The sequence below is a fragment of the Ursus arctos genome, unplaced genomic scaffold (assembly GCF_023065955.2).
Source record: "Ursus arctos isolate Adak ecotype North America unplaced genomic scaffold, UrsArc2.0 scaffold_12, whole genome shotgun sequence".
NCBI classification, from domain to species: Eukaryota; Metazoa; Chordata; class Mammalia; order Carnivora; family Ursidae; genus Ursus; species Ursus arctos.
In genome coordinates this window covers 44,051,686-44,074,914 of record NW_026622786.1, presented here as the reverse complement: position 1 = coordinate 44,074,914, position 23,229 = coordinate 44,051,686, and the positions used below count along the sequence as shown (strand labels likewise).

Genomic DNA, 23,229 nt, shown 5'->3' with positions numbered 1-23,229 from the left:
CTTGAACATTTTTTCCCAAGAAAATAATTAGGAATACAAAATAACATAAATTTCAAGTACAGCAGAGTGTTTCCCGTTTGAACAAATGCTACCTACCTATAAAATCCACCTTACTATATTCGCAGTACAATCTCGCCATTATTTTTATAAAGTATTAACAAAGTGATGTGACTAATATGCACATTTATGAAACCCATTCCTGGAGAATGATATACAAGCTTGAATGCCTGCTCCTGCCAGCAAGAAGTGAACAATTTCTCACTTTGGAGAAGTGCATTACATCTTTGAGGCTAACCTAGGGTCATTTAGTAAATTATCTTTTCCAAGCACTAAATAGCTACCAGCTTCAAAGAGTTAATGAACCCCATAAAAAGCAAGTGATTTACTTCTTTCTTACCAGTAGGGTCAAGCCAGTCTATTCATTAATCCTCTCACCATTCAAGTGAGGCAGGGAAGAGACACATATTATAATCCCAATTACATGACTGGGACATTAAAGTCCAGAAGTGCTTACTGACTGGCACAAGGCCACAGAGAAGTTATGTGCCGAGGTGTGACAGGAACTCATAAGCCTCTGGGTCCAGTGCTAAGCTCACAATCTTGTTGATGTGCTGTGGCATGGCCTCAATAAATCTGAAAACATGCCCATGTAAATAAGCACAGCTCAAGTAGAAAACAAAACCCTTAAGATATGGATTTCTCTCTGAAAATGTAATCCTACTTAAAGGAATCATTTTATAAATGAATAATGAAAAATTGACTCAAAATTTATTTACAACCAGAAGATTTTAACATCTAAGATGACTGAATGCAGTTCAACAAATAGTACTAAAAACTGAAATCCCTTTCATATGACATTAAAAGAATTGAATTTACTTTGAACCTAGGGCCTCAAAGATGGCAATCTGCATCTGGACTTAAAGCAAGCATAATTAATGCAAGTTCAAGTAGAATGACTGACTATTCCTTCATTTCTGCAGATTATTGTATTGACTTTTTGAGCAATCCTGAATCCAATTTTTGGTTAGTGACTCAAATTGATTTAGATAAACATATTAACAGCTGAAACTTTTATCCAGCAATCATGCAATGATGATTTAGTGCCACACACTGTTCAGGTATGTGAACAGAACAACTTCACACCCTCATGAAGCTTATGATCTAATGGAAGAGACAATCAAATATGCACAGAAGTAGACATTACAGAAGGGGGTATATGCTATGTAGAAGTCTAGGGAGTATTGGGTTGTATAATGGGGGTAGTGCATAATTACCCATTGTAATGGGGTATAAGTGAAGGATAAAGCAGTTGGGTAAGATTCTTCTTTGTTTTTTTTTTTTATAATTTTTATTTTGTTATATTAGTCACCATACAGTACATCCCCACTTTTGATGCAATGTTCCATGATTCATTATTTGCATATAACACCCAATGCACCATGCAATATGTGCCCTCCTTACTACCCATCACCGGCCTATCCCAATCCCCCACCCCCCTCCCCTCTGAAGCCCTCAGTTTGTTTCCCAGAGTCCACAGTCTCTCATGGTTCATTCCCCCTTCTATTTACCGCCCCTTCATTTTTCCCTGAGAAAGTCTGAGTAAAGTTAACTAGCAAAGAGGGATGAGGAAGGAAATGGACATCCATGGGATCATATTCCATATTTATGTTTCCCTTATATATTTTATGCCAGAAAAATTTCACTTTGTGTTATTAAAAAAATAATATTTTCTATTAAAAGTATTTGGTAAATTTGTCTATCTTATTTTTATTATTAATTTACTTGGGGTGATTACAGTATTCAGAGTTCTTTTGTCCACTCTCTTACTTAATTCTATTTGATCCTCATACCAACTCTATCAATTAGGTAGATTAATAGGGTTAGGCTCATCTCACCTATGAGAACCTTGAGCCCAAGATAAAAGGATTTACTCATTGTCACATGCTTAGTCATCAGTGAAGCCAGAATTGAAATCTAGACCTTCTGACTCCGGACACAGTGCTGTTAGAGGAAGACTCAGATCTGAACCACACAAATAGCATTAAACAGAAGGAAGAAATTCTATAGTGACTTGTGTAGATGGCCATCATTTATAATTTTGATGCAAATCTCATCTTAGAGCTTGAATTAGATGAACTGGCACAACACATTTCTCAAATGTGCTTGCCAATATATGATTTTAATGGAGGAATCATGTTTACCAGAATCCAATCATTTGACTTCTCAAATTCAGATTATTGTTATATAATTTATTCATAGAACTCATAATCTAAGGATGCTGTAAAGTGCATCTTTGCCTGTAACTTTATCCATTTTTACTAGATAATGGGTGACATAAACCACTCTATAAAGCTTAAAAATAAAACATGCTGAGTTTATAGAAGAAATATAACAGAGTGCTATTAGTAAACTTAAAGCTTATCTTAAACAGCATATACAAACAAAAATATATGTCTCCTTGCATACGTCTAAAACAATTCTAGTTATATTAAAATTCCTAACGATTGCCAACTGATCTCTTGAAAATGAATGCTATTCAACAATACTGATCAGTAGTAACTGGAAATGCACAAGAAGGTCTGATCCAGCACACAAAGGGGAGCCTTTGAAGGGAAAATTGTACTTTTATTGCCTCTTCTCTTTATTGCATGATGAGTAGATTGAATCTTACTCTAATTTTTAAATCAAAAATATGTAAAGGGCCACTAATCTATCATTTTTCTATTCAGATTATACCTTGCCACTATTAAAATGAAAAAAATCTATTTAACCTGCTGGGGTTCTTGTTTACAGTCTTATATTTACAAGAACCCAATAGCCCTAGCTAAAACTTGATAATAGCTCTATACTTCTTTGAGTCCAACCTCTGAGCTCTACAAAGCTAACCCATATTCTTCTACACTGGTCTTTCACCCAACATGTTTCTGTCACACCAAGATCCTGAGGGTGACGACAACTATAAAAATGTGTTACATTTACAGGTGAGTTAATGCAGCCGCCCTGTGAAGGATCACATACTCTACATGTGCTGGAGGAAATGCTGACATAGTGTCCAAGTGAAAAATGAGACACAGGCATCAAATGAATGAGCTTCTTTTCTATTTGGACTCCTTCCCCTCCAACCTGAGATAATTGTTTTAATCTTTCTCCTTCACCAACAAAAATTTGGAACAGGATTATTTTTTAGTACTTAATTAGGTAATTAGTATTTCCAAACACACGTCGTCCGAAAACATACTGATTGCATCAACTACGTAATTTGTTTCAGACTCTGCAAAGGTAACGACAGACTTTTTATTTAAGTATTCAATTATGAATAAAGGTGAATTATTTTGACATAGTTACTCAAGGCCAGAGAATTACACTGATTTATGAGGACAAGCCCAGACCTTATGCCCAGTACTATTTGAGGGCACCTGTTATAACTGAAAAGAAAATATGATGTTTGGGTAGGAAAACTATTTTACCTTGTCTGAGTTATGCAAAGGTCTTTCAGGTATATGAGTCTTACAGATGGAAAGCAATTTATTAATAAAATTTATCATAAAACAGACATTAATAAATTCAGGAAACATGTTTTTCAATAACTGAAAGGGGCCTTAGAAATTATCCAGTCCAATCTTTCAATGTAATAGGGTCACTATGAAAAGCTCTTGGTTATTTCAAAAATTTTGTATCAATCCAAAATCTGAAATTTTGTGTCAATATGAAATATTACATAGCATACTACATACTATTCTTTTTATACATAAAATGTGAGTTCCTTATCTAAAGCATGAGTCCCATGGACAGTAAGCAACAGTTTGGCTGTGAACTAGTTAAATCAACATCTAAAACTGTTCATTTGTGTGGCATAAATATATGAATGATCTGATAGATGAGTGTGAGTTCTCCATTAGACTGTGACCAGGGCAGGTACCACGTATGCCTAGTTTCCGGCATCCAGCACAAGATACGGCGCGTAGTTGCCCCACAATAAGTTTTGTCAGACTGACTCTTTGACCCTTCTTTTTGCAAGCTAGGTTAAGACTTCTTGAATAACCTTTTTGTCACATGGAGTATTGAAGCATATCATGTGTGTGGAATTTTTTTTTGAAATTTTCAAAATCTATTTCGAAGTGGTTCTAAGAAGTTGCTTCTTAGAATTGTCTCTCCAATTGCAAGTCTCTAAAATAGTTCTGTTCATGGGAAGAATCGGGTGTGGCTCCATAAATACTCATATTTGGAGGACCAGCCTATTCTTAGAGATCTTCTTTGAAAACAATAAGGAATCTCTGGACTGAGCCAGGGAACATTTTTTTATTTAATAATAATTAATATATAAACTAATATAACACTGTATGTCACAAACTAATATAATGCTATATGTTAACTATACTGGAATTTAAAATAAGTGTTTAAAATAAATTTTTAAAAAATAACTAACATACAATATTATTTTTTAGTGTACCACATAGTAATTCCATATTTAAATATATTATGAAATGGTCACAACAATAAGTCTAGTTATTGCCTATCACCAAACAAAATTGTTAACAATATTATTGACTATATTCTCCATGGCTTATTTATTTTATAACTTCACCCATTTCATCCAACCCCTCCCCTCTAGCAACCATCAGTTTGTTCTCTGTATCTATAAATCTGGGGTTTTTTGTTTTGTTTGTTCATTTATTATGTTTTTTAGATTCACATATAAGTGAAATTATATTTGTCTTTCTCTAGCTGACTTATTTCACTTAGCACAGTACCCTCTAGGTCTACGTATGTTGTTGCAACTGACAAGACTTCATTCTTTTTATGGCTGAGTAATATACCATTGTGTATATGTGTAGGTCTATATATACATACACACATACACATACATATATACACAATCCATTTCTCTATATATGGACACGTAGGTTGCTTCCATATCTTGGCTACTGTAAATAAAGCTGCCATGAACATAAGAATGCATATGTCCTTTCAAATTAGTGTTTTTGTCTTCTTTGGTTAAATACTTAGGAGTGGAATTGCTGGGTCCTATGGTATTTCTACTTCTAATTTTTTTGAGGAACCTCCATATTGTTTTCCATAGTGGCTTTACCAGTTTACATTTCCACTAATATTGTACAAGGGTTCCCTATTCTCCACATCCTCGCCGATACTTCTTACTTCTTGTCTTTTGATAATAGCCATTCTGATAGGCGTGAGATGATATCTCACTGTGGTTTTGAATTGCATTTCCCTGATGGTTAGTGAAGCTGAGCAAATTTTCACATCCCTATTGGCCATCTGTATGTCTTCTTTGAAAAAATGTCTAGTCAGGTCTTCTGCTCATCTTTTAATTTGATCATTTTTTTTTTTGTGATTGAGCTGTATGAGTTTTTTATATATTTTGGATTTTGACCACATACCAGATTTATTATTTGCAAATATCTTCTCCCATTCTGTAGATTGCCTTTTTGTTTTGTTGATGGTTTCCTTCACCGTGCAAAAGCTTTCTAGTGTGACACAGTCTCAGCCAGGGAACTTCTTAATAGGAGAAACATATTAGGGAAATTTCCTTCTTCAGTTAGTCCCTTTCCTAAGTGAATCTGCATTTGGAGCTGCTGTTCCATTAGTGACTACAACAACTGTCCTGTCCCTTTCCTTTCCCTGAGTCTACACAGGATGTATGAGAAGCTGTTGCAGGGATTCAGAAGCACAAACGAGCAGAGCCAAGGTGAAATACATATTAAATACACAGAGAGGAAGGGGAAGAGAGAGGCAGCACAGAATACCAAAGCACAGTAGTATAAAAAGAAGCAGCTATACCACTGAGTGTAAAAGAGAACTCATGACCCAACAAAGTCAAGGAGGAATGGAGGTGGGACAAGTCGCTCAAGAAAACAAAAGAAGGAATGCAAAAGTGGGGAAGAAAATGGCAACACACAAAGAGGAGGGGGAAAGTAAGAGAGCAAAAAAGGAGATTTATGTTTGGATGACTTTCACCCCAGTGAGACATCTGACAATATGTCTGACCCACACACAAAAGAAATGATCTCAGATAAATAGAAGCCATGTCATACAAAACAAGATGGGGCACCCAAGAACACACTAAAACAAGGAGAACAAAAAATTAGGAAAGAAAAAATAAAAAGCAAGTAGATTCATAAATAAATATCAAAGAAAATGCTTTCCAAACGTCAATAATTGTGGAGTCACCATCTCTTCAAAAAGTTTATTTTCAACAATATCTGTTCCTGTCCCCAAGTTCCCCATAATCAGTTAAGTACCTACACTAAGTCTAGAAAGAGCTCTCAATCTGGAGTCCAGAAGAGCCATGAGAGCTCAGCCGTCATTTTGCCAACCCTTCTATTTTAATTCTCTGAGATTTCCCAAATATCATAAAGCAGTGACAGTGAGGTTATTAAAGCAAGGAGTGCTATAACTACCTTTTTATCTCCAGGACCCATAAATCCTAAGTCCTGATTCTAGAGACCTTTTAAAGCAAAAGGTAGAAGGCAGACATAATTGAATTAATTAGTAGTTCTTGGTTACAAATTCATATACTTTCACGTGTGAGCTTTTTGTCATTAAAAACCTCAGGATGAATGCCACTTGTGAGCAGCCTAAATTCCAGGAAATATTCCAATTTCTAATAAATTTGGTATATACATCCAGTAGAAAATTATGGAGCCCTTAAAAATAGCACTCTATGGGGTGCTTGGGTGTCTCAGTTGGTTAAGTGTCAGACTCTTGATTTCGGCTCAGGTCATGATCTCACGGTCATGAGATTGAGCCCTGTGTTGGGGAATCTGTGCTCAGTGGGGAGTCTGCTTGGGATTCTCTTTCTCCCTCTTCCTCTACCACTCCCCATCCCTTGAAATAAATAAATAAATCTTTTAACAAATAGCATTCTCAAAGAATATTTTTAAAAATGGGAAAATATTCATAATATAGTTTTAAGAAAAAATATGCTAAACTTTATATATCATATGATCCCAATTATTTAAAATACATATACATAGGCATATATTAAATAATTTCTTTAGAAAAACTAAATTAGGTCCACACTGTACAGTACAGCAGCCTACACTTCTCATTTGTAGCACTCACTACAATGGTTATGATTACCTATTCTTTTTTTTTTAAGATGTATTTATCTGAGAGAGAGAGAGTGGGGGGGGGTCAGTGGGAGAGGGAGAGAATCTCAAGCAGACTCCATGCTAATTACAGAGCCTGACTCAGGGCTTGATCCCAGACCCTGAAATCATGACCTGAGCTGAAACCAAGAGTCTCATGCTTAACCAGCCAAGCCACCTATTCTATCAACAACACTTAAGCTGCTTATCTTGTATACCTCAATATGTCCAGTGCCCAGCACTGTGATTGGTCCATATTATGAACTCAATAAATATTTCTTAAAGAAATTAAGGAATAAAATAACAAACAAATATACAGAGAAAGACTGGAAAGAAACATACAAAAAATGATTTAAAGTTGTTTTCTTAGGAGTTATTTGACAGAAGTTTTTTCTTCTTTAAAAAAATCATATGTTAAAAAAATTAGAAAACAATTATCTTCTATAACCACAAGAAGTTATTGGTAAAACATGTCAATCTCCAAAAAGCACATATTGTATGATTCTATTTATGTAAGATGTGCAGAACAGGCAAATCAATAAAAAAAAAAGACAGATTAGTGATTGCCTAGGGCTGGGGCATGGGGCGTGAAGGCTAAAGAGATTTCTTACTGGTGAGATGAAAATATTCCAAGATTAGATTATAGTGATGGTTAGACAATCCTGTAAATATGCTAAGACCACTGAGCTGCATACTCTACACAGAATTATATAAAATGAAAGTACATCTCAATAAAGCTGTTTAAGATATTCAGATATTTTAAATATTAGTAAAGATTATTTCAACACAAGATTTTTTTTTTTTAATTTGAACCTACAATCAGCCTTCAGGGCTGTAGCTCTGGATATATCCTTAAATTTTCTTTTTTTTTTTTTTTTCTCATCATATTTCAACAAAAGACAGTAGAGAACTTTAGAACAAAGTGTGAAAATAAGATATATTTCTTAGCTCATAAACTAGGTAGAAATTCTTCTGAATTTACTACATTATTATTTCTACCCTCCTCCCCAATGCACACACAAATTTTCCTATAATAAAACACAAGAAGCCCTATTTTATATTGGAAAATATGAAGTTTTTCACAAATAATAAACATGTGGATACTGAAGCTGTTGTTTTTTCTTACTTCCTTTAGTTAACATGACCCTCTTCTCCTAAAAATAATATGCCTTTATAATGTAATAATTCTCCAATCACTTAGCTCTGAGTTATCTAAATTCATCATAATGCCTTTTGTAAGATGGAAATTGTAGGTAGAGTTTTCTCTTAGGAAGTAAGACATTTCTTTGGACTGCTGAAACTCTCTGGCCACCTGCCAATTTCCTTCAGAGACTGGAGTGTGAAGTAATCTTCAAGTGACTGATGAAAATGCCAAAGACTGGGGGTCATGATGCATGAAGCCAGCAGGACTGCCACCATCCTGTGGGGGAGGGGGACGTGGAGGGAAGTGGGAGGAGACATCGAAATGGCTCAGCCACTGAAATCATAAAGATCAATTACTGCAACATACTAGGATGGACACTGAAAGCCATTTTTATCTACACTCCAAATTTTAACTTTAAATTCTATAAATTTAAATTCTTTAAATTTTATACTCTAATTTTCACTTCAAATTTCAACCTCTTAAGCTTCTTTATGTGATACCACATAAAGTCAATAAATTATGAGCACTTCGTTATATGATTATACTTAAGGGATAATAATACTGTCATGATGAAACACTTTCAAAATAGGAGTGAACAAATAAATTTCAAACTCACTTAAACTTGCTTAATTTAAGAATATTTTTAAACTTAAAATTCTGAAATTGTGCTGCTTTGGCTTTGATGCATGATAACCATGAGCTTCCTCTACTAAGAGATAGAGATAGATGGACGGATAGATGGATGAACGGATGGACGGGTAGATGGATAGATGGATGGATGGATGGATGGATGGATGGACAGGTGATAATAGAAAAAGGAAATGAGAAAAAGGGAGGGAGAAATAAAACACTGGGAATTTCAACTGGCTGCAATTGAAGACTATTTAGGACAGAAGGTAATTTGGGTCTGAAAGACTTATAAAATAAAATATTTAAGAGTTAGAAGTTAACTGGGGATGTACTGTATGGTGACTAATATAACAAAATAAATATTATTAAATAAAATAAAATAAAATAAATACTAAAAAAAAGAGTTAGAAGTTAAAATAGCACCATGATCTGAAAAGATATATGCACCCTTATTTTACTACAGCATTATTTCCAAAAGCCAAATTATGGAAGCAGCCTGAGTGTCCATAGGTAGATGAGTGGATAAGGAAGAAGTGATATATACATGAAATGGAAAGTTACTCAGCCATTAAGAAAGAATGAAATCTTGCCATTTGTAACAATATGGATGGATCTAGAGGGTATAATTTTAAGTGAAATAAGTCATCAGAGAAAGACAAATACCATGTGATTTCATTCATATTTAAGAAACAAAACAAACAAAGAAAAATAAAGAGACAACCAGAAAACTGACTCTTAACTATAGAGAACAACCTGGTGGTTACCAGAGGGGAGGTGAGTGGAGGGATGGGTGAAAAAGGTGAAGGGGATTAAGAGTACACTTATCATGATGAGCACCGAGTAATGTACAGAATTGTTGAATCACTGTATTGTACCCCTGAAACTAATATAACACTGTATGTTAACTACACTGGAATTAAAATTTTTAAAAAGTAACTAAGACATAAGTGCTTGATGTTATTCTTTTATTTCCAGAAAACAAAATATGGTAAGATTTTTTTTAATAGCACCATGATAACTAAAAGAGATCATTTCCCACTTTGTATTATGCTTTCATACATTGTGACCAATCTAAAAGAGGGAAGGGGGAGAGAGATAGAGCACACATGCTATTTTAAGCATATGCTGTTTTTCAAATATTCATCATTTACTGAAAAAGAAATCCTAACTCTGTCCTATTGAAGACAACACTGTCTTATGTTCAAGTTTGTTTGACAGGGAGAAGGGCCAAGGGTTTTAAAATTACAACTCAGCAATATATCCCCAAGCTGAATTGTCCTGACATAGGGTCACAGAGGTTGAAACACAATAATATCCAATCCATTAAGAGAAAGCTATCATAAATTCAAAATGTGATAGATGTATAGCAATAAACTCTGCTCAGCCTTAAACAAGGACACAAAAGAGGATAATAAAAACAGAGAGTAGGAGTAGCACCCAAATTTCAGACAACATGGTAAGCACACTCTGAAATGCTGCACTGAAGTTGGGGGAGGCAACAACATAATCATTCTTTTAACAACTATTCACAAATGGACTAGTTTAGAAAGCCAGCAAAACAAAACAAAACAAAACAAAACAAAAAAGTCTAAGAGCAGAGAAATCATGTAAGCTCTGGAACTATGTAAGCATTGGGGTGGATTGCAGACCACACTGATGTAGGCGTCAAGGATCCCCTGTCATTTCTAATTCTGTAAAACTGGGGAAAATCACAACTTCTCCATGTTTCATTTCTTCTTCTGAAATGTGGACATCTACAATAGCTAAATCGTGGAAGGAGCTGAGATGCCCTTCAACAGATGACTGGATTAAGAAGTTGTGGTCCATATATACAATGGAATATTACTCAGCTATCAGAAAGAATGAATTCTCGACATTTGCTGCAACATGGACGGCACTGGAGGAGATAATGCTAAGTGAAATAAGTCAAGCAGAGAAAGACAACTATCATATGATCTCTCTCATCTATGGAACATAAGAACTAGGATGATCGGTAGGGGAAGAAAGGGATAAAGAAAGGGGGGGTAATCAGAAGGGGGAATGAAACATGAGAGACTATGGACTATGAGAAACAAACTGAGGGCCTCAGAGGGGAGGGGGGTGGGGGAATGGGATAGACCAGTGATGGGTAGTAAGGAGGGCACGTATTGCATGGTGCACTGGGTGTTATACGCAACTAATGAATCATCGAGCTTTACATCGGAAACCGGGGATGTACTGTATGGTGACTAACATAATATAATAAAAAATCATTTAAAAAAATTGAAATATGGACATCTGCCTGACTTGCCTCTTGAGGCCGTGTTACAATGGTCAGAGTTAATATTTGTGAAAATGTTTTAAAAACCATAGAATACTATAAAGCCTAAAGTATCACACTTTGATGTTAAGAATAGGTTAAGAATAGATGAGAACTTCCTGTATTTCACATCCAGTCTCTTTTTTCTTTCCTGGGCTAGTATCTTCTAGGGGAAACGTGATTCTGTCATAGTGCCTCTCTGCTTTTTCTTTCAGGAAGAAACCTCCACAATCAGCAGTGTCCACTATTTAGAATAAGAGAAACCTAAATAAAACTAGCTTTAGTTCACCCATGCTTCCTGAAATGATCATAGTTTAGGATCTAAGTTGAGTTTAGCTGCTAAACTCCAGCCAAACCTTCTCCTGTGTTAGGAGAGAAGAGTCGGCCAGATTCCATCTACCATTCTCACCGTCCCTCAGACTTAATTGGCAGTAGTGGTGGAGGGACTCTGGCAAATATCTACGGATGATATTCTCCGCAGTCTGTCCTCACCCCACTCACTAGTCCTATGTTTGCGAGTTAAAACTTGTCCCCAAACAAGCCGGAACTAAGCCACATATGCAGTGTTCTATTCCCAGAGCCTGAAGGTGGCTTTCTTATTCTGAACAAACAGCTTTTGAAACAGAAGACAAGAAGAGGGATCGACATTACTTCCAGTGACTTAAATTGTGCTCCCTTCACTTGTCAACGCCCTGGAGTCTGACTCCTCTTCCCTTCTTCAATGTGTGAGTCACCAACAGTGAGGGAAAGCAGAGAGAGCAGCTTTGGAAAGTAGAAAGAGGGAAAGGTAATCAGTCCCCTTTGTTTGCTTCTCCTTTAAGCCCTGCACAGACCCATTAGCAGATGGTTATGATAACCCAATGTAAGTACGGGTGGAAACCAGTACATATTGAGCACCTACTGTGTACCAGGACCTAAACTGCATGTTTCGATACACTGATTTCACACAGCCAATCCCATTTACAGATGATAAAAATAAATAAGAATTGCCTTGGTAACAAACAGATCCCAAATGATTACCAAAAACTCACCAGAGAGAAAACACTTCTTTTCCCATTGTTTGCCTGTTTAGCAATAGTGAGTACATGATGGCAGTACTTACATGAGGCAGCAGGACACATGGATAAGACTGAAGACAGACAGACCTAGGTTCAAATTCCTATTCAACTGTTTTTGGTCGTGTCATCTTGAACAAGAAACTTTTACCATTTGCTATTCACAGTAGGCTAAATAAGCAATTCTTTGTCAAAAACTCACAGCTTAAGATAAATAAGCTAGATAAGGAGGATGTTGCTATAACTACTCTATACATTTATTATTTCTAAGCCAGTGGTTCTCAACTGAGAGCTATTCTGCCTCCCAGGGGACATCTGGCAATATCTAGAGATTTTACTGATTGTCACAACTCGGGTCGGCGGTGCCATTGGCAGGTAGTGGGTAAAGGACAAAGGTGCTACTACAATGCACAGACAGCCCTCTACAAAAAGAACCTTCTGGGCTAAAATGTTAATACTGCCAACGTTGATAAATCCTTCCCAAAGGGAAGGCAAAGCAGATAAATTTGTTGGGTCCAGTTTAACGGTACAGTGTTTTACTTATTTAACAGAAATACGAACAAGGCAATACTTAGAACCTTAAAAATATTCATACACTTTGATCCAGTCACTTCACTTTTAGAAATTTATCCTCATGAAATAATAAGAAATGCACTCGAAGATTTACACAAGAGTAAATAGATTAGAAAATTAAAAACAGCAAATGGTCAATTGCAGGTACAGTGATGATAGGGTGACTATATAATTTGTCTTCCAAACTGAGATGACTCCAGGAGTAAAAGGGGGTGCTTTAATAATTTTGCAAAGACAACAGTCATAAATAAGAACTGCTCTGGACAAACCAGGATATATGGCCCCCTGGTTGTAAGGGAATAAGGAAATAAAGTATGCCACATCCTAATTATGAAGTGGCACACAGCCAGCAAAAATACTTTAAAGAATATTTAACAGCATAGTAAAGTGATAATGATATAATACTAACTATAAAAGTCTGGATATAAAACTTATGTATCAAATTTTGTAATACATATACTTGTAGGCTTTGAAAGAAGAATGCAAAGAAACACACCAAATAGTTAACACTGGTTTACTAGCTGTTGAGATTACAGCTGGGTTTGTTTTTCTCTATATTCAAAGTTGCTATAATCATTTTTTTAAATTATGATGGTGTCCTTGCTTCTTTAGAGAGAAATACAAGTACCAGTTGATGAGGGAAACTTATTCTTCACAGAAGATGCCAGCTAATAAATATAGAAGAAATTATATATAAATCAGAAAATCACAACTTTTGCAATTCCTAATGATATAATTGTTTCAGGCAACGAGTATTGTTGGACACTAAGATCTTTATTTTTTTTTTTTTAAGATTTTACCCATTTGTTTGACAGAGAGACAGCCAGCGAGAGAGGGAACACAAGCAGGGGGAGTGGGAGAGGAAGAAGCAGGCTCCCAGCGGAGGAGCCCAATGCGGGGCTCGATTCCAGAATGCCGGGACCACGCCCCGAGCCGAAGGCAGACGCCCAACGACTGCGCCACCCAGGCGCCCCCGGACACTAAGATCTTTAAGTGAGTGCTCGCTTCGGCCGCACATATATTAAAACTGGAACGATACAGAGATTAGCACTACCTCTGCAGAAGGATGACACAAAAATTTGTGAAGCATTCCATATTTTTAAAAAAATAATAAAATAAAACAATATCTTTAGGTTATTGGTTGGTTATTCACAAAGTTTCAGGGTATTATCCCACAGAGTCCTTGCTAATTGTAAAGAGAAAAAAAAGCCTTCACAATGAAATGATCTGGTTATTATCATATTAACCAAATTATCAAACAACATAATTTTAGTGGAAACTCTGGCATTACATGCCTTTTGTAGTAACATAATATGAAATAAGGATATCTTCTGTGCAATATTCTTGCTAAAAAAATGTTTAGCTTCAATCTATTCAAGCTATTGGATCTACTTTGATTTTGCAGGAAATCCAGAGAATATAAGAACTAGGAAAACAACACTATATGGGAGAAATCAGATAAACGCAGAATGCGGGAACTTCCAAAAGACGACTGTCCTGCAATGTCTTCAAAAGTGAAAGTTATAAAGAAAGAGAGACTTCTAGATTAAAAGACACTGGAGAGACATAAAAGTCAAATATAATCTCTGAATCTTATTTGAATCCTGGCTTTTAAAGAAAGAGATCTAAAAAGCATTTGTTGGGGCACCTGGGTGGCTCAGTCGGTTAAGCATCTGCTTCAGCTCGGGTCATGATCCCAGCGTCCTGGGATGGAGCCTCGCGTCAGGTTCCCTGCTCAACGGGGATCCTGCTTCTCCCTCTCCCTCTGCCCTTCCCCCCACCCATGCTCTCTCTCTCTCTCAAATAAATAGATAAAATCTTTTAAAAAAATAAAAACCATTTCTGGACAATTGGAAAAATTTGAAAATAACTCGGTTATTTTCATTATATATATATATATTTAATTCTCTTCAATGTGTTGATAATACTGTGGTTATATAAAACATTTATGGTGAAGATCACAATGTCTGCAGCTTATTTTCAAGACATTCAGAAAAAAATAGACATACTTACAAATAGTGATATAAAGCAAATATGACAAAATGTGAACAATTGTTGAATCAAGGTAATGAATATACAAGTGTTCATATTGTATTATTCTTTCAACCTTTCTGGATATTTGGAAAATGATCAAATATAAAATTAAGGAAAAACTTGAAAGTTACAGAGGTCATATAATTACATTTAAAATAGCATAATTAGCAATCCCAGAGTTGACCATTGTCTTTCCAGGACCAGATACATAATAGTTGCATGGAATTGGAGAACCCACAAGCCCTCCTGAGGGCTCAGAATCCTCTGCATTGCTTCGGACCAGCTCTTCGTGTTCCACTGTCATTGAGTCCCTCAGTTCCTGTGATTTATTTCAGTTGCCTTCTGTTCACCCTCAGGTGCTACCACCTTCTCTACCTGCTCCATCTTTTGTGGTCCTTTTTCCCAAAGCATCATGGGAAGAGAGGATAAATTAATTAGGCACACCCATTCTTTGAATCCTGCCTTTAACATACAATTTTAAAAGAACAATTGCTCTCTCTTCGGAAAATTTCTGTCTCTGAGAATGCTGTGGACTGAATGCTCCTGTCCTCTCCAAATTTATATGTTGAAACCCTAATCTCCAAAGTGATGGTGTTTGGAGATGAAGCCTTTGAGAGGTAATTAGGTCATGAAAGTGAAGCCCTCATGATGGGGTTAGTCTGTGTGTCTATCTGTCTGTCTGCCTGCCTGTCTGCCTCTCTCTCTCTCTCTCTCTCTCACCCCCACACCACCCCCCCCCCGCCACACACACAAACACAAATAAAACTATAAGGCAAGAAGCCAAGAAACAGGCAAAACAGGCTTCTGTCAAAACTTGAACTTTCTAGGCTCCAGAACTGTGAGGAATAAATTTTGTTGTTTAAACCAACCAGTCTATGATATTTTTGTTATAGCAGCCCAAAGGGATTAAGACAAAGGATTTCCAGAGTGAGCAATTCCCATTCCTCCAATTCTACACTTCACACACACAATCACATAATGAGCACATTTTCCCTCCTCTCATCCCCCTCAAAAGTTTAAGAGGTTGGAAGCTCTTTGGCTAGGATTTCTGTATATCCTCTTGATGTTTTCCTTTGTTTTACCTGGTAAGGGACAGGTGTGTCATACTCTGACACATAGAAAGCCAAGGAAGCATTAAAAATGGCCTACATTGGGTGACTTGGGAACAAAATACACAAAAGTAACATACTTTTTTATAAAGGAGTTCTAAAGGCCTTGGACATCACTAATCCTAAAAGAAAGCATATCTGGTCCTATATGAGAATTCAAATTTCTCAATTTCTTTGCCACTTACTGGTTGGTAACATTTCCAAATTTTACTTCTTTCATTTTAAATTGATTTCTCTGTTTAGCACGACTGAGCTTTTTGAGAGTTCTGAGACAAAGAATTCATTTAATTTTACTTTTTAAAATCAACGTCTACAAGACCCTCTCAATGATTCACCCTTGCTATCCATTAGACACCTTTCCAGGCTGTTCACTGACCTGTTGTGTCCTGTGTAATACTGTTGCAATATTGTAGCACTTTTAGTTAGTCTTATATGAAATGTTTTTGTCACTTGCCACCTTTGGTCCTTCTGTCATTTTTAAACTCTGAACTTCACTCTGTAATTTCTCAGCTTCTGTTTTGTACTTGACATTTATTATATACTTTTTGTGCCCTTAATTACTTTTTGCACTTTGAGGTTGATCCATGTTGTTCTTTCCTAATTCTACCATATTGATTGCTGTACAGCAAACCTCTTCCCCTTCAAGAACAGTGTTTGTCTTTAAACTGTATTTTTTCTTTCCAGTGCTGAAAACCACGGAAATTTTTTCTACTTGTCCTTTTCAAGAAATCTCAGGCTATCCCTAGTTGTGGCAACTGAAATCTATTCACTAGAATCATAATTACTTTTTTCTCATCATTAACTCTGTACTCAAGTTTGAAAAAGAAACACAAAGAGAAAGGAAGGAAGGAAGGAAGGAAGGAAGGAAGGAAGGAAGGAAGGAAGGAAGGAAGGAAGGAAGGAAGGGAGGAAGGAAGGAAAGAAGAGAGAGAAAGGAGTCACAATGACAAAGGTGGAAAATACATGTCAAGAGCAGAAAAGACATTTACAGGAGAATATTCAGGAAGCAACAGACATAATAATTAACAAAGATAAAGAAAGAAGAAATAAGAATGTTTTCTTAAAGAATTATAAAACGGGAAATAGAAAGTTAAAAATAACGAACACTTTTCTTATAAAAGTAAGAATAAATAACTTTACTATCTAGTGTGCCAGATACAAAAGCACCAGCTATTAAGAATGCCATCATTTGTGAAATACAGGCTACCATCTTCTCGAATATAAACTTCTGCCACAGTCTCCCCATTGGTCTCATTCTCTCCAGTATTCTCTCCCTCTGGTCTATTCTCTAGAATGCCACCAGAATCATTGCCTTAAAATACATATCAAATTATTTCTCTGTTGGAAAACCTTTCAATGGCACTCTACTCCATCTATAATAAAGCCCAAATGTTTATAAAACCCTATCAGGACTCTGTTTACTTTTCAAACCTCATTTTTACCATTTCTCCTTTTGTATGGTCCAGATGAAACATTCTTTATGATCTTCCTCTGAGCTTTTGTATTTTTTTTTTTTTACCCTGCCCAGAATGCCAGAATGCTTCTTCCTGCCCAACTCCTTTTGGTCCATCCAATGCTTAGCCATCCTTCATGTAGATGCCTCTGCCTCTATGGTTCCTTAACTAAAAGCTAAGTATCCCCTTCTGTATACTACCACGGTTCCCTGTTATTTCTCCTATCGTGGCATATTACTGTGTTATATCATTTTGTTTACTTATCTGCATCACATGCTAGTCAGCAAGAAATGTGATGGCAACGGTAACATTTATCTTTTCCTTGCCCTGGCATTCTAGCACTTAGCACAGAACATGACACCTAGCGATACTTGATAAATACTTTATTGGATTGATGTTGTACAAATATTTAGGTGATAGGATTGTCCAGTAACCCAAGGCCTAATTTGAACCTCTATTTCCAATGCTTGTTGAAAATCTTTCTAGGATAAGTATTTGGCAACCTTCAGCATATATATTAAATAAAGATCATTAGTAAATTACCTTTGGCATGTGGGACAATTGCTGCCCCTATTATCTCTTTCCTACCACTGTAAGGGCTTGTAGTTGGTACAAGCCACTCGTGCTGTCCAAAATTCAGTAGCTGGTGTTCTCATAGCACCCATCCAGCCCTCTCCACCTGTTCAGAGGTTGTCACTCAGCTGCTACAATATCTCTTGTCCCACTCCACTGAAGAGGCAAAATTGCGTAGTAAACATCGTCTCCCACCATTGTTATCCTGCCAATAGGACAGATCAAGCATCTTAGCATTCCTTCCAAAGGCTGCCATTATGTAATGCCTCCATCTGCTTTTCTGTCTTAGTAAACCTAGTAAAATAAGAAAAACTGAATTTCTTTGGGATGACTTAGTAGCTTATAAAATCTCAGATCACTGTTCTAGTCATAGTGTTGTGGGAACTGTAGATTTTAGACACAGAGAAAAGTGGGTTGAAACTACACCAACATCCTCTAGAAGTTTCTGAAACCAAATTAATTCAATATATTCTGCTTGATTTTTCAAAAATTTTCTTCCTTTCTCTTTAAAAATTTTCCCAAAAGTGCAGGAAATTGTGTCAACTAAGGGTAAAATAAAGAGAAACCGAGTTGAATCAGGCTTAAAATGTTTACATATCCAGAGGTGTCTGGGTGGCTCAGTCAGTTAAGCATCCCACTCTTGATTTCAGCTCAGGTCGTGATCTCAGGGTTGTGAGATCGTGCGGTACGTTAGTTCCACACTGGGCGTGGAGTCTGCTTAAGATTCTCTCTCTTCCTCTCCCTCTGCCCCTCCCCCTCCCTCTCTAAAAAACAACAACAAAAAGGTTTACATAGCCAAATTTATCCATTAAAGTAACATCAAAATTTTAAGAGAAAAATTCCTAAGAAAAAGTATACTGATGTCATAAGTAGAAATAACAGTATGCAAGAAATGACATTTTTTAATGTCAGGAAAAGGAAACAAAAAGTAAAGCTTTTGAAAGGACAGATCCAAATCAAAAATGCTTTCCATTGGTTTATTAACAGAAATTAACAGAATTGGTTAATAACAAAATAAACAGAAAAAAATTAAAAGTGATATTGCTACTGCCCACAGTAAGGGTATCATTCAGAAAATATTTTCATTCCTTTTACCATGAATAGCAGCGAGTATACTGCTATCAAAAAAAGAAAGAAAACGAAAAAGTGAAGCATCATATCGAGGATATATAAAAGCAAAACAAAGCAGTATCCAAAATATAGGTAGTTTATTGGTGAGTGTGATTTAAAATCAAAAGCTTTCTGAGTTAAAAAATGTGGGATAATCAACATGTCAGTGCCATAATTTTCAAAAGAGGCATCAATGAAAATAAACTGTGAAAAACCAATTTTGAACAGTCCTAAATCTAAAATAACCTTCATTCTCAAATGTATCTGTTCATCTGCTTCTTTTTATTTTTGACTATAAATCTGCTGACAGATGTTGTGGCTCATAATTGCCAACCAAATTTCTTTCTATCTTCCTTGTTCACCCGGTAATCACTCACAGTCATACCCCCCTTATTTCACTGCTATCACAAACTAAACTTCAGTATGTTACCAGTGACCCTAACATTTTCCAGCGTCTCCTCCTCGTTTCCATCAGACACCGTAACTAGCAACTAACTCTTTAAAATTTTCCCCAGACCAGCACTGACAGAACCCACAAATCTATCCCATGACTCTGTCCAAATAGGCTTCAGTCAATCAAAGTGAGTCAGAAGTGAAAGCACATACCTGGACCACTAGTAGAAAGGTTGGGCATTTGGACAGATAAATAACGGATATTAAATTTAGGAAATGTAAGATCATAGCCTGCCCAGGAGCTAGAATAGCTTATGTCTGAGACCCTAAATATCACAAAGGGCATATTACGACTTTACTGAGAGGTGCTACACAAAGTAGTAACGTGGAAAGATGCCCCGCAAACTGGCAGCCACGATCAGTAAGTGTAGAAGCAGCTACTAGTTTTTTCTAGGAGACTCAGAAAGTACATTAGCATATTAAAAGATCAAAGAAGTCCGGCCATAAAGAAACTTGTTTAGCTTTGTTTAACCTGGTATTTGCTGAATCTTTTTGACCACTGAATACCTATTAAGATCCCAGAGAATCGGTAATGTCAAGGAATAAGCTAATGGAAAAGCTGACCCGACCAGCCATTCATATTTACTGCGTTTTTTTGATCCCCTAGGGCAACCCCATAAGTCCAGCATCGGTCATGGGATGTCCTAGAACAGTGCTTCTTAAACTTGTATGTGTACGCATCTCATTGGGGATCTTGTAAAAACGTACATTCGGTGGGGCTGGAGAGTATGCGTTGCTAACAAGGCTTCAGGTGATACTGACGCTGCTGGTCTCTACCACATGTTGAGTAGCAAGGCTCTACAGAACTACTGCGGAGAGAAGATCATCGTATCTGCAATCTCCATATCTTATCCTAATAACAAAGCGTCCTAAAATATTACTTTCAGGGTGCCTAGCTGGCTCAGTGAGTGGAGCCTGGGACTGTTGATCTCAGGGCTGTAAGTTTGAGCCCCACATTGGGTGTAGACATTACTTAAAGTCTTTATGGGGTGTCTGGGTGGCTCAGTTGGTTAAGCGTCCAACTTGTGATTTCAGATCAGGTCATGATCTCATGGGTCATGAGGTCAAACCTGGCGTCAGGCTCCACACTCAACAGGGAGTCTGCTTGAGATTCTCTCTCTCCCTCGCCCTCTTCCCCTCCCCTGCTATCTCCCCCCTCTCTCAATATAAATAAATAAATCTGTAAAAAATAAAATTTTTATAATAAATAAATAAATGAAATACCACTTTCAATATATATCACTTTGCTGGTCAAAAAATTTTAGTGGTCCCTCACTCCCTTCAACATTAGTAACTCAACAGTAGACATTTATTAAACCTTTACGGTGTGTTAAATAGATACAGAGCCCCTGACTTTATACAGTTGTACCAAGTAGGTGAGTAAGAAACAATGTGCAAAATGCTAGGAGCCAAAAAAGAAGGGAAGAGCTACTTTCTTGAGACCTCAGTTTCCTTATCTGTAAAATGAGGGTCAAACCAGACCAGTGGTATTTAATCCTCCATGTATATTGCAGTCACTGACATCATCCTACTACAGAGTCTCAGCCCAGATAAGCGATTCTAATGTGCAGCCAAGTTTGAGAACCACTGGACTAAATGATTCCTGAAGTACTGCCCAGATATCAGCATTACCTGGAAACTTGTTAGAATGAGAATTCTCAGGCCTCACCCCAGACCTACTGAGTCAGACTCTGGTGACTGGATAATGAAACCTGGGTTGTGGTTTTTTGTTTTTGTTTTTGTTTTTTTGCAGATTTATTTATTTATTTTTAGAGAGAGAGAGAGAGAGACAGAGAGAATAAGGGGAGGAGCAGAAGGAGAGAATCTTCAAGCAGACTCCTCACGGAGCAGGAGCCCAACACAGGGCTCGAGCTCACAACCCATGAGATCATGACCTGAGCTGAAACCAAGAGTCAGTCGCCTAACCAACTAAGCCACCCAGGCACCCCAGAAACCTGCTTTTAACCAGCTCTCCAGGTGATTCTGATACACTTTGAAAACCAGTGGATTAGACATTCAGTAAATTTCTCTCCAGCTCTAAAATAGTATCATTTTTGGACCTCAAATAGCCTTTTCAAGGACGTTTGTTATCAGGTCATACAGACTAACAGTATAAACTCTTCCCAGATTTAAATCCCAGCTCTTACACTTAATTGCTGTGCACTCTTAAGAAATTATTTTAGCTGTCTGTGTTTCAGGTTCTCATCTATAAAATGAGGATAATAATAGTGCCTATTCTCACAGAGTTGCTATGAAAATTAAATGATTTTGTGTATGTAACTCACTTAGCAGAATGCCTGAGGTATATTTCAGGTCGTTATTCAATCATCACTCTCTCAGTGAGGACTTCGTGGCCACTCTGTCCAAAATTGCAACCCACCCCTACCATTCCCTTCTGCCCCCCCAGTTTATTTTTCTCCTTTGCAATCATTACTAACATATAACATATTTTCATTTATTGCTTTGTTTATTATCCGTCTTCTTCCACTAGGATATAAGTTCTATAAAATCAAGGATTTTTGTCCATTTTGCTAAGAGCTGTATTCCCGGTGTCTGGTCAAGGTCTGGCACATTGGAAGTACTCCATTGGTGGGATAAAGGAATGAATGAATGTTAATGCTTATCAATATTAATATTATAGCAATCCAAATTTTTTTTATTGAAGCCCAATAGTTTATACTTCCTGTTTACTGTTCCAAATTGTGCTTATGTCTTATTACAAGTTTTAGTCAAATTCGGTCCCATAGCTAACAATGCCTTTTTATTCAACTTCTGCTCATTTTAGGCCCACTCAAGTTCTATTTCTTTAATATTCCCTGACAATTCTGATGACTAACTCTCTGAATGTCTACAGTGTTACTGTCCATACTATACAATTTAACACTTACCTTAATTAACTATCAATTGAATGAGTAACTTTACTGAAATTAAATTTACTTCAAGAGGCTGCATCCATCATGCAATAAAGCATTCATGAAAACTTAGAGAGGAAGGGGTCCTCAAAGGAATCACAGAAAAACTTACCATAATCAGCCATGTAGTCCTCAAATAACAAAAGCAGTACTCTATGTTTTTGTTGCCTTTAAGTACATCAGTCTCGTTTTGACTAGATGATCTCAAAGACCATGTCTCCTTGCTGTCAAATTTTCAAAATATTTTCAGGTATGGGGAGACCATTTTCTTGAAGTTAAAAATTAAGAATAAATCATGAAAGTCAAAATTGAAGCAGATAATGACCCAAGAAGTTGTTGAGTTCAGGAAATGCAAATTAGTGGCTTTCTTGCCCCCAGTCCTCCCGCCAGCTAGGTCTGGAAGAGGCCCACCATCATCCCCAAAGTGGCCCTCGAGACAGCCAATATCAATTGATCAGACCTAGCAGACAAGAGGACACCTATTTCCATCCTAACTTAGTCTAACCCTCTTGGTTCTAAAAGCAAAGAAAACTTATGCTAAGAAATTTAAAGTGACTTGTCCAGGTACATACAGGGTAGCTGACCAAGACCAGAACCAGCCTTCTGACTCCTCCCCAGGATTCTCCCCACTGCCCCTCCTCATTCATTTCTGAAATGCAGGATTTAAGTTTCTATCCTAAAGCAATCAAAACACAGACAGCAAACCTTTGACAGAGAGTTTTCATATTAACGCTCATGAATATAACATTGAAATGAAAAATGACAGTTTTAAGT

At 36.8% G+C, this 23,229-nt stretch overlaps 1 protein-coding gene and 1 non-coding gene across 8 annotated transcripts in view; one reads left to right on the top strand and one right to left on the bottom strand.

Annotated features, from left to right (window-relative positions):
* SLC44A5 (solute carrier family 44 member 5) overlaps positions 1–23,229 on the bottom strand; it is a 374,691-nt gene that overhangs the window by 235,645 nt on the left and 115,817 nt on the right. The window lies entirely within an intron of this gene.
* On the top strand, positions 13,808–13,911 carry LOC113254855 (U6 spliceosomal RNA). Its single transcript, XR_003315978.1, has one exon. It is a non-coding gene; the product is annotated as a U6 spliceosomal RNA (small nuclear RNA).